This window comes from Rattus norvegicus, chromosome 18 (assembly GCF_021556685.1).
Source record: "Rattus norvegicus strain SHRSP/BbbUtx chromosome 18, alternate assembly SHRSP_T2T, whole genome shotgun sequence".
Taxonomy (NCBI): Eukaryota; Metazoa; Chordata; class Mammalia; order Rodentia; family Muridae; genus Rattus; species Rattus norvegicus.
In genome coordinates this window covers 76,502,501-76,513,080 of record NC_141551.1, presented here as the reverse complement: position 1 = coordinate 76,513,080, position 10,580 = coordinate 76,502,501, and the positions used below count along the sequence as shown (strand labels likewise).

The 10,580-nt window shown below is 46.9% G+C and overlaps 1 long non-coding RNA gene across 1 annotated transcript; it reads left to right on the top strand.

Annotated features, from left to right (window-relative positions):
• The first annotated feature begins 650 nt into the window (after nt 1–650).
• Nucleotides 651–10,003, top strand: LOC147999891 (uncharacterized). Its single transcript, XR_015643147.1, has 5 exons — nt 651–806; nt 3,394–3,509; nt 6,556–6,665; nt 8,622–8,794; nt 9,070–10,003. It is a non-coding gene; the product is annotated as an uncharacterized LOC147999891 (long non-coding RNA).
• Nucleotides 10,004–10,580: the final 577 nt, after the last annotated feature.

Below are 10,580 nucleotides of genomic sequence, written 5' to 3'. Positions count from 1 at the left end.
TCAAAGTAGACTGAGTCCGCTAGTCAGACACACACACACACACACACACACACACACACACACACACTTGTGTAGGGCTTGAAATTTTAACAGCAGGAATGATGCAATTAGTCTCACACTCTGATGTCCTCACTGAAGAATTTTTAGGACTTCAACGTGGCTTGCTTGGTTGACAGAGCACTTTTCTCAACACACAGGGCAGTCAGTCCCTGAGAGCAGGAGTGGCCTGCACAGCGGGGGGGGGGGGGGCGCTCAGAAGGCTGCATTAGGCCCACCACTGCCTGAGGCCTCCTAAGACCTCTCCGGAGAAAACCAAGCACCTACCGGTTCTCCTGTGATTGTACCAACTTGCAACCATGAAGGACCCCACTGCAGCAACGACTGACCATTAGCACCCCTGGGTTCTAGAGTCTTCTGCCTTATGTTAGCTGAGCAACATTATGACATCCCTGACTTAGTAATGATTATCAATGATTTCCTGTAGGGGAAAGTCTGGAAAGTGAAGACAATTTCATAAACAAATAAAGCCCCAGTCCAACCACAGAGTCACAGAGACAGTGGCCTGGATGATTCAGGCCCAGCCATCAACAGGGGTGTAATGGCAAAGCCCCTCCCCCCAGGGCCCAGCTTTCTGCGGGCTGTAGATCAGTTCTCATCTTCAAGGCAGGGTACCCAGAGCTCTGGAGGAGGCTGTCGTTTGTGTTGTTTTGTGCTCCACTTGGTCTTCGGAGTCTCAACTAACTGAGAAGTACCAAAAAGACTTAACACACAAGGGGCAAATGATTGGAAGAAGACAGCGTGAGCTGGTAAGTTGAATTTAACGAATTGCAATGAGCAGTATGCATATCAGGACTAAGAGCCCCCTGCCTCGAGGATATGACAGGGACAGTTTTTTTTCTATCCCGGCATTGGCGACTTCCTGAAAGGTGCTGGGGGGAGGGGAGGGGTGCACAAACAGAGAAGGGGCCATAAAAGAAGAGACAAGATCTTGGGTTGGAGGGGAGTTTAGAGGCTGGCGAGTTACCCTCCAGGGAAAAAGCAGGAAGTTTCAAAGGGGCTGCAGTCAGGCCTGGAAGCAGATGAAGCTTCCTCAAGTGAGGGGCCCAGGAGAGACGCCTGGGACAGAACAAAGCCCCCGACACCAGACCACTCCAACAGCCCCTGAAGCTGAGATAAGGCACTTACCACACAAGCGACCCTACAATAGCATCGGATAGGGAAATGCAGCTGGCGGGGACAAATGACAAAAGGATGAAAATTCTACATGAATGAAAAATGCAAAAAGTTTGTGCGGTAGAACCTTCCGGAATGGCCCCACACCCACACCCCCCACACCCCCCACACCCCCCACACCCCCCACACCCCCCACACCCCCCCACACCCCCCACACCCCCACGGTCTTTCCCACAGGACCTGAACAGGCAGGCTTCCATGAGCCAGTTTTCCTCAGACTTTGAAAGGAAGCCCTTTCATTTCTGGTTTGGACTTTCAGTTACTTAACAAAATAGGTGTCCTGAGCCCACCAGGGGAACTGACTTCCTGCAGAGCTTGCACCAAGCCTGTCTTCCACTGTGTGGAGAGAGTAAGAAGCATAAAACGATATTTAATCAGCACCTGCTCGTGCTAAATAGCGCCCGGTTTGATCATTCTAAGGGATGTGAGCATTCACCCGGATGAACTCCAGTTCAGACCAGCCAGCCCTGCTGCAGCCTGCAGCAGCTTTGGTCAAAGGGTTTGTCCTAGATGGCATCCCTTTAGAGTAAGTCCTGACATTGGCACCTCCACTTAGTAAAAGCAAGAAAACTCAGTCGGGGTGTAGGTTTTATAAAGGGAGCCTGCATTTCCAAAGTGGGAACTATTCCAATCTTTTCTCAAAGCCTTTTTACACTCTATTTTGTGAAATTTCTTGGTTCGAAAGAGAAATAACGAATCACATTTTAATTAAAACATTGACGACTTTCTATTTCTTTGTTTTTTGAGACAGGTTTCTCTGCATAGCCCTGACTGCCCTGGAATTCACTATATAGATCAGGCTGATCTCAGACTCACAGAGATCTGCCTACCTCTGCCTCCTGAGTGTTGGGCTTAAAGGCCTGTGTCAGACACCATTGTCTTAAGGAATTTCAAAACTGTGTGGCTAAAGTACTCCGAGTGACACTGCTTTGTCAGTTTACTGGCTTCGGTGAACTATTTCTTCCAACTTTTTCCTCTAACTGTAGTTACTTTTCCCGTCACTATGATTAAATACCTAGCAAAGGAATCCTAAGGAAGGAAGGAAGGGTCATTTGGGATCATGGTATAATGTTGCTCACCATGGGAGTCTGAGGCAGTTGGTAACACACACTACACCAGGAAACAGAGAGGCAGGAACGCCACTGTGCAGCTGCCTCTCCTCTTTACTGTCTTTATGTGGTTAAGAGAGCGATCACTCCGAAATGAAAGTAGATGAAAGAAAGCTCAAGTATGTCGTGAAGAAAAGTAAGAATTAAAATGGCCACCCTGGGGCTGGGAATTTAACTCAGTGGTAGAGCGCTTACCTAGGAAGTGCAAGGCCCTGGGTTCGGTCCCCAGCTCCGGGGGAAAAAAAGAACCAAAAAAAAAAAAAAAAAAAAAATGGCCGCCCGTGGTAGCTAAGTTGTCATAACGTAAAGGTCTTATTACATTTTTTTAAAGTCAAAATTCAATACCTTGAGAAAAATTCTACTTATAACTGGGTTTATTTTTATAAATTGTTTGCAAGTTTTCCCATTAGAGAAAACCTTCACTCTGCTGGATAGCCAAGTGCCTTCACAGCAGAAAGAAAAGGATCTCTTCAAAAGAATTGTTCCTACGCAGCCGACATGGATCTCATTTTAAAAGACAAGTATTTAAATCAGTTTGTAAAATGTTGCCAATTAGAAAATTACAGATAATGTCAATAAACTACAATGACTGGGGAAAGCTCTGGCTTTCTTCTAGGAGCTACCCCTTTTTGGAAAACATCCGTTATCTCCTTATAAAGTAACTAGTTGGGTATCCTATTTAAAACTTAACTGAAAACTACATGAGCCATCTTTATGGAGGGAAAATGTGCTATTATGAAAAACTCGTTCCTGTGCTATATAAGTAAAGGCTGCGCTCTCGGCAAGAAGGCAGACAATCCTTAGGAGAGAGGAGCGGCTAGGTGAAGACGTTAAGGAAGGAAGCCCTGAATCATATCATTAAAAATCTACTCCTCCTTATTGGGCAGGTCTGATTATTTTTAAGATTTCGTTTGATTCACTTATCTTTCACTTTATATTTTTATTAGCCCCAAGGATTTTACGTAGCATATTTTGATCAGAGCCACCCCTACTCTCCCAAGTCGGCCACCCACTTCCTCATCCACTAAACTTTTTGTCTTCTGTTTTCCAGTTTGGGATGCCCCAAATCGTCCCGGATCTTTTGGTCTTCCACTGAAGGATCCACACAGAAAACTCGACTCCCCCTTTCCTAACAGCTAGCACATGCCAATAGCACCCTGGCTGCAGGTGAGATTTTCTACCCTCCCACTCCATGCTGGGTTCGAGCTGGCTTGAGCTTGCAGGGGTCTTGTATGTGCCATCAGAGATGCTAGGTCTGAAGACATCATCCGTGGAGTCACCCACCACCCGTGGTTCTTACACTTCCTTTGCCTCCTCTTCCACAATGAGCCCTGAACCTTTGAAAGAGAAGTGGGTTCCATTTAGGACAGAGCATTCCTTCCTCAATCCCTTACTTTCTGGACCTTGGCCAGATGCAGATCTCTATATTAAACGCGAGCTACTGGAAATAGAAGCTTTTCTGATGGCAGCTGTGAGATGCATTAATCTACAGGTATGACAGTCAGTCACTAGGAGTCAATCTTGCACTATATCCATTTAGCAGAGTAATAGTAGTCGTAGGTCCTTCCCAGCACACATGACCCAGGGTCTTGTTGATGTGCAGATCTGTGTATCAAATATGTGATGTGTGCACCTGCAGTGTTGTCAGATCCCCTGGAGTTGGGAGTCATAGCCATCTGTGAGCTTCCTGATGCGGGTACTGGAAATCGAACCCAGACCTTCTCTAAGAGCAGCAAGGGCTCTTACCTGCTGAGGCGTCTCTCCAGGTCCTGAAGTTCATGGTTTCTTTTGTTTGCTTTTAGTCTCACTACTTGACATATAAGAGGAGTAATATACCTAAAATTAAAACAATCAAGAGCACTCATTGTCTAACTTGGTGGCGTGCAGGTCACAGATGAGGGGAATGGAAAGGTATCTACATATGTAAGGAATTAGACTGACTACACATTTCCTCATGTGTGCATAGCTTTTCATACCTCTGGTTTGCTATATTTTACATTTGGAGTATTTTTTTAAATGTATCATATTTTAATTTCAGTTTTTCTTTGGCAGCTTAGTCTTACAGCTATAACCTCATGTGAAGTAGCTAGCTCTGATTGTTAGGAAAGATTTAGGAGATCTTTGAAATGTTATCTAAATCATTACAATTCATGTCCAATTCGCCTTATAAAAATCACAAATTATACATTTCTAAACACATCCGTCACAATAGCCCAGATGCCTATCAACTCACAACTAAAATGAGGCATAGCTACAAAATGGAATATTACTTGGCCAACAACAACAACAAAACCCACCAACACTTGCTACAGTGCTGCTGAGACTTGACTACATTGCTGTAAGTAAGGGAAGCCATCTTGAGAGCGAACACGTCATCCAACTGCTTCTGTGAAATGTCCAGAGGGGAAATCTACAGACAAATAAGATGGATGGGTGGTTTCTGTGTGCTAGAAAGCTCGTGGGAAATGGGAAGTGAATGCCCATAGGTGTGAGATTTCCTTATAGGGTAATCAGTATGTACTAACATTGATTACAGTGCTGGGTTGCACCAATCTGTGATTATGCCGAAGGCACTGAGTCATGTACTTTCCTTGAGTGAGCTGTGTGGTGAGTGAATTTTACCTCAATGAAAAAGCCCTGCAAAATGAGAAAAGACTTCCAACCTCTTTCCTTTCCAGCCCCATCAGTGTGAATGTTATCAGTTGGTCTAGAATTTAAGTACCCTGTCTGGAATGTTTGATACACAAACTTCTCTCATGCATTATACATTTGGCTTAAACAATAGTAGCCGGTGCCTGGGAAGAGGGCAGCTTACTCTGTCACCCAGGGGTGAGAACTCTGCAAATTACCAATGGGACGGTTCACTGAAGCAGGTAATGGATTGCTCCGTGCCAACAAGGCGTCTATGTGGAATGAGTGTGAGTATTCATACAGTCTGCTTGCTAATTATGCCTAGTTTGAACAGTATTTTAAGTGTTCTTAAGGACCCTGAAAGTCAGGGGCTTGGTCAACGGCAGGACGCAGGTGGACACACAAAGATGCTTGCCTACCACTAGCAGCAACCAGCAGGAAACCTAACGTCTACACAGCCTATGCTGTATTCCCACGTTACAGCGAGACACAGAGAGGTCATCTCCATGTGGGCTCTATGGGTGTGTATCTTTGCTGTGTGTGCACATATGCACACAGCATGGCATGGGCAGGTGTGTCAGGACTCGGCTCTTCTCATCTGGGTTCGTCTACCTAAAAAGAACCTAGAGGGGAAACCATCTGTGATGAGGTCTTGTCTGTGGGGCCTCCAATCGTCACAATTTGTATTCAGCAGATTAAAAACAGGCTGGCGATTTGTTTCCCAGGATCCCGGCCTGGAACACCAAAGGCTTGCACTGGTCTTGCCAGATCTTCCCCTCTGGAGACTTTCTTGGAAAAGCACCTGTGGTCCTGGCAGCTACCCCCCCCCCCATGACAGGGAAGAATAATTGTTTCCTTACAGCTCCAGGATGTTTTCTCTATGCAGGAACCTGAGGACAGCAGAAGCTCCTGGCATAAAGTCCATCAAGCTTGTGTGAAGAGGAAGGACACACCTGCAGGGGAGATTCACCTGCAAGGAAAAGGCACACCTGCAAAAGGGTACACCTGCAGGACAAGAGCACACCTGCAGGGCAAGAGCACACCTGCAGGACAAGAGCACACCTGCAGGGCAAGAGCACACCTGCAGGGCAAGAGCACACCTGCAGGGAAAGGGCACACCTGCAGGGAAAGGGCACACCTGCAGGGCAAGAACACACTTGCAGGGCAAGAGCACACCTGCAGGGCAAGAGCACACCTGCAGGGCAAGGGCACACCTGCAGGGCAAGAGCACACCTGCAGGGCAAGGGCACACCTGCAGGGAAAAGGCACACCTGCAGGGCAAGAGCACACCTGCAGGGCAAGGGCACACCTGCAGGGCAAGAGCACACCTGCAGGGCAAGAGCACACCTGCAGAGCAAGAGCACACCCACAGGACAAGAGCACACCTGCAGGGGAGTTGCAGATGACCCCATAGCTCTAAGAAACGGTAGACTCCAAAGAAGTTATCTTCTGAGGACAATCAAACCACCAACCGAGTTCTATTTTTTTTCTGTTCCCACCCCAAAGGCAATATGGAACCCAAGAGCTACATGGATACATGAGGCAGGATGATGTCTAATCCACATACCCTTCATTCCTACAGATACCCTGAGATCTGATCCAACCTGCTTGAGCCCAGAGCACTGAAAAACAAATTCATCTTTGAACATAAAAGTCCCAGCAAATCCACTCAACACTGAGCCTCTGCCTCAGGTAGGGAAGTCATGACTGCTTGCAATTGTCTTCACAGTGAGAGTCATCGTGCTTCTGTGGCAGAAGCTCAGAAGTCAAAACCCTGGTTAAGGCTCCTAAATTAGGGGTAGCAATTTAAAAAGGAGCGCTTACTTTTCTTATTGTCGTGACTAAACATCTAACAGGAAGTCAAGGATGGAAAGGTTTGTTCTGTCTCTGGTTCACTGGACAGAGACCATTGTGGCCAGGAAGGCACAGAGGAGGAGGGACTTGAGGCTGTAGTGACAGGAGCTTGTTCACATCTTGGTGGGTCAAGAAACCCAGAGAAAGATGACTCCTGGTGCCCACTCGCTTTCTCTTTTTTATCCACTCTAGAACCCCAAGCCATGGGGTGGTACTACACACATTCAAGGGGAGTCTTCTGCCTTCGGTCAACCCTTTCTAGGCACACTCTCACAGACATGCATGTCTAGGCGATTCTCAGTCCAGTCAAGATGACAGTGATGATGAACTCACGAATGACAATGCCAATCAGGACTCACCCTGTCTCCTTTGAAGGAGGCCCATGAACAGGAGCAGGGGGAGCATTTCAGCTTCATCCACTCTGAGGAGAACATAGGGTCTGGCTGTACTTTCTGTGTGAATCAGATTCCCTCCACATGGCCTGGTCTCCTTGGAAGCCCTCCTTCCAGGTACTAATTCTGGGGTTCATAAGCAAGATCAGGGGTCCAAGATTGAGGGCCATTTCTCTGCACACAGGTTTGGCCTCTGTTCACTTCTATGGAATCCATGAATCAGCAGCAGGAATGTGGATGGTGTGGATTAGGCTCTCCCAGGAGAGGACCACAAAAAGGCAGAGCATGAGCATCCTTTCTCTAGTTCTAGTGGGTGTAGTGTCAACTGTCCCTAAAATCCATGAGTCTAAACACATCTGTGCTGACAAGGCAGATGATAACATCCAACGGTAAGAACCAGCTTTGGGCTGGGGCGGGGAGAGGCTCAGCTGATTCAGTGCCTCCTGAGTTCACATCCCCCAACATTATATAAAAGCCCATGCATAGCAGCACATGTCTAATCCCAGCACTGGGCAAGTAGAGACAAGAGGATTCTCATGTTGATGATAGCCACTCGAGTCAAATTGGCAAGGTGAGTTTGAGGTTTGGTGAGAGACCACATCTCCAAAACTAAGGTAGAATGTATTTGAAGAAGATACCATATGCTGACCTCTGGCCTCCACACATAACGACACCTACACACAAAGAACCCACCATGCAGAAGCCATTGCACCATGGCTGCCATGGGTAGAAGTCTGTTCCCATCAGATTTACTTCTCCAGCCTGAGGCAGGCACTTTCCCTCAGTGTTTTGCTAGCAAAAACAAAGCAAAACAAAACACTAGTGTCTGTGCTGTGAAGAGAACATTTAAGGGTTCTTTGAAACACTTAACTGGACTGGACACAGGTAAAAGACTAAGGAAGACTCGTGAAGGAATGTTTCGCTGAAGCAGACACAGGAGAGAGGATGTTCTGCTAAAACAAGCTCGTGAAAGGACAGGCGATGGAGGATTCTTTGCTAATGATATGCATGCATTGGTCCTCCTTTCATTGGGTAGTTGAGTTGCATTTGTTGGGACTCCATAGAGAGAACCCATCAAAAACTTCTGGTGGTATGCTGTAGTTTCCTGCCTCTTCCCCAGACTTGGGCTATCTGGCAGAGTGATGTCAGCTGAGACAGACACACATGCTGAGGCAAGACCTGTGGAGGTGGAGGACAAGTGATGTTTGGAGGGCATAAATAGGACTCAACAGACAGCAAGAGGCTGAGCTAGACTTGCTTATAGAGCTAGCTGTGCAAGGCTTTTTAGTCTCGCCTCTTTGCTTCTCTGAGAGATTCACAGTTGAGAACTTCTCCTGGCATTCCTCTTGGTCCCTCCTGCTGCTGACTCGTGCTGAGGCTGCGGACTGGCTGTCTCTGCTAGGTAGTGCCACTGCTGCTGATCGTGTCTGCTCTCCTGACTCTACTGAACCGGACTGCTGGTGCATCTATGAAGTGCTCTCGAATGGACTGAGTGGCTGTTGCTGACCTGTGAACTGAACCACTGATTTCCAGACAACATAGATGGGAGTTGCTCCAAAGAGTCTTTCTAAACAGGTCCTCTTCCTCCGTATCCTTTCTTTCCCACTACCTCTGGTTGGTGGTTGGCTAAAAGGGAGGTTAAAGTGTTTAAGAACCATCATTAAAAATAGGTTTTGAAAAACTTTAAAGTCACAGTGCTGGCCGAGCAGCCTTCTTTCCTGCTGACCCCAGAGGATGGTACCTTTGAATGTCTCAGAGACAAAAGAAACAGTTCTGACTTGGCTTGAGGGAGTGACTCTTCTCTTCCTTCTTCCTTCATTTGCTCTGATCACTTACTATTCTGCTGGCAGAAGTAGAGTAGACAACATCAACGAGAGACTATCTGCTCGCTTTGCCACCTTCACCGTGGGTGCCACAGTCCATCAGTCTGAGAAACAGGCTTCCCCAACAAAAAGGAATGACCCGTACATTCTGTGTAGACATCTGAGGAGCGTCAGCTGCTTGAGGAATGGGCTCACCAAGAGTTTCGGAACTCCACAGCAGCCAACAGCCAAACCAGCCGCGCTGGGATAGCCCAGTCCAAGTCTCTCTGACTTACTCGCCTGCCTTGCACACCCAAATATCCTTGCCTTCTGAAAAAGGCGATCGCTGAAGAGGACTTTGCCAAGTGATTGTCCTACACTGTGTACGGACCCACATTTCCTGATACCTCGTGACCCTATCGTTTATCCGCAGACACAGGCACTCCCTGGCACAACACTGTCGTGCATCTACCTGGGTCATTCATGCATCTACCCGGGTCACTAATGCTGGCTCTCAAGCCTTCCAACTTCTGGTGTCGGAGGCTCCGTTCCAAATACGTTAGCCGATTTCAAGATTTTGAACATTTCAGAGCGATCTTTGCCCCACGCTGTTCAGTAATACACCAGTAATCGAGGAGATGAAGCTACCACTGACAGCTGGTCTGGGCTCCTCTTCGAGTGCATCTCTGTGAACACTCTCCATGGCTTGCAGAATATGCATATTTTCTATGCACTTGGCTCTGCAGACACTGTTATGAGTACCGTATAGTATGGTTAAAAATGTTTCGCTTTCATTTCTGAGTCTTTAATTTTATGTTTGAGCTCTGCATAAAAATAGCTTGTAATTGCTTTTTGACAGTAATAAGGCTAAGATTGTGACTCAAATATCTTGAGATATTATGCTCTTTTGTAATTGTATTCAATGAAAACATAGCTCAATATGGGAACATAAAAAAAAATAAAACCAGCTTGTATAATTTCTACATTCTATCAACGCCGTGAAAGTTACGATGAGATCCACGTGCTGTGAGGAATGAGGGTGACTGAGAGTGGCTTTGTAACAAAGCTCGGGGTTTTAGTTTTGGTTGTGTTTGGGGTGGGGTGGTTCAGTTTGGTTGAGGGGGTTGTGTGTTCAGTGTGGTTAAGGGATTTTTCTAGTATTTACACGTCTATGGATAAACATGTGTGTGTGTGTGTGTGTGTGTGTGTGTGTGTGTGTGTGTACATCAAGTGTATGCAAGGACACATGGTGGCCCAAAGTTGACATCAGGTGTCACTTTACTGAAGCAGGATTTCTCATTGGACCTGGAGTTTGCCTAGTCTGACTAGCTAGCTTGCTCAGGGGACCTCCTGTTTGTGCATGTGTGTGCTGATTGCAGGCGATCGCCACATGACTGGACTTTTACACTTGTTTTAAGCTTTTGAACCACAGGCCTCACACTTAGCAGCTAATCCACTCAGTTCCAGCACACAAAGCTCATCTTCGTCAGGGGAAAGGCCACCTCCACGCACACCCTCTTGGGAAGAAGGGAGCACTGGGGCACCCAGATCTTCCACCC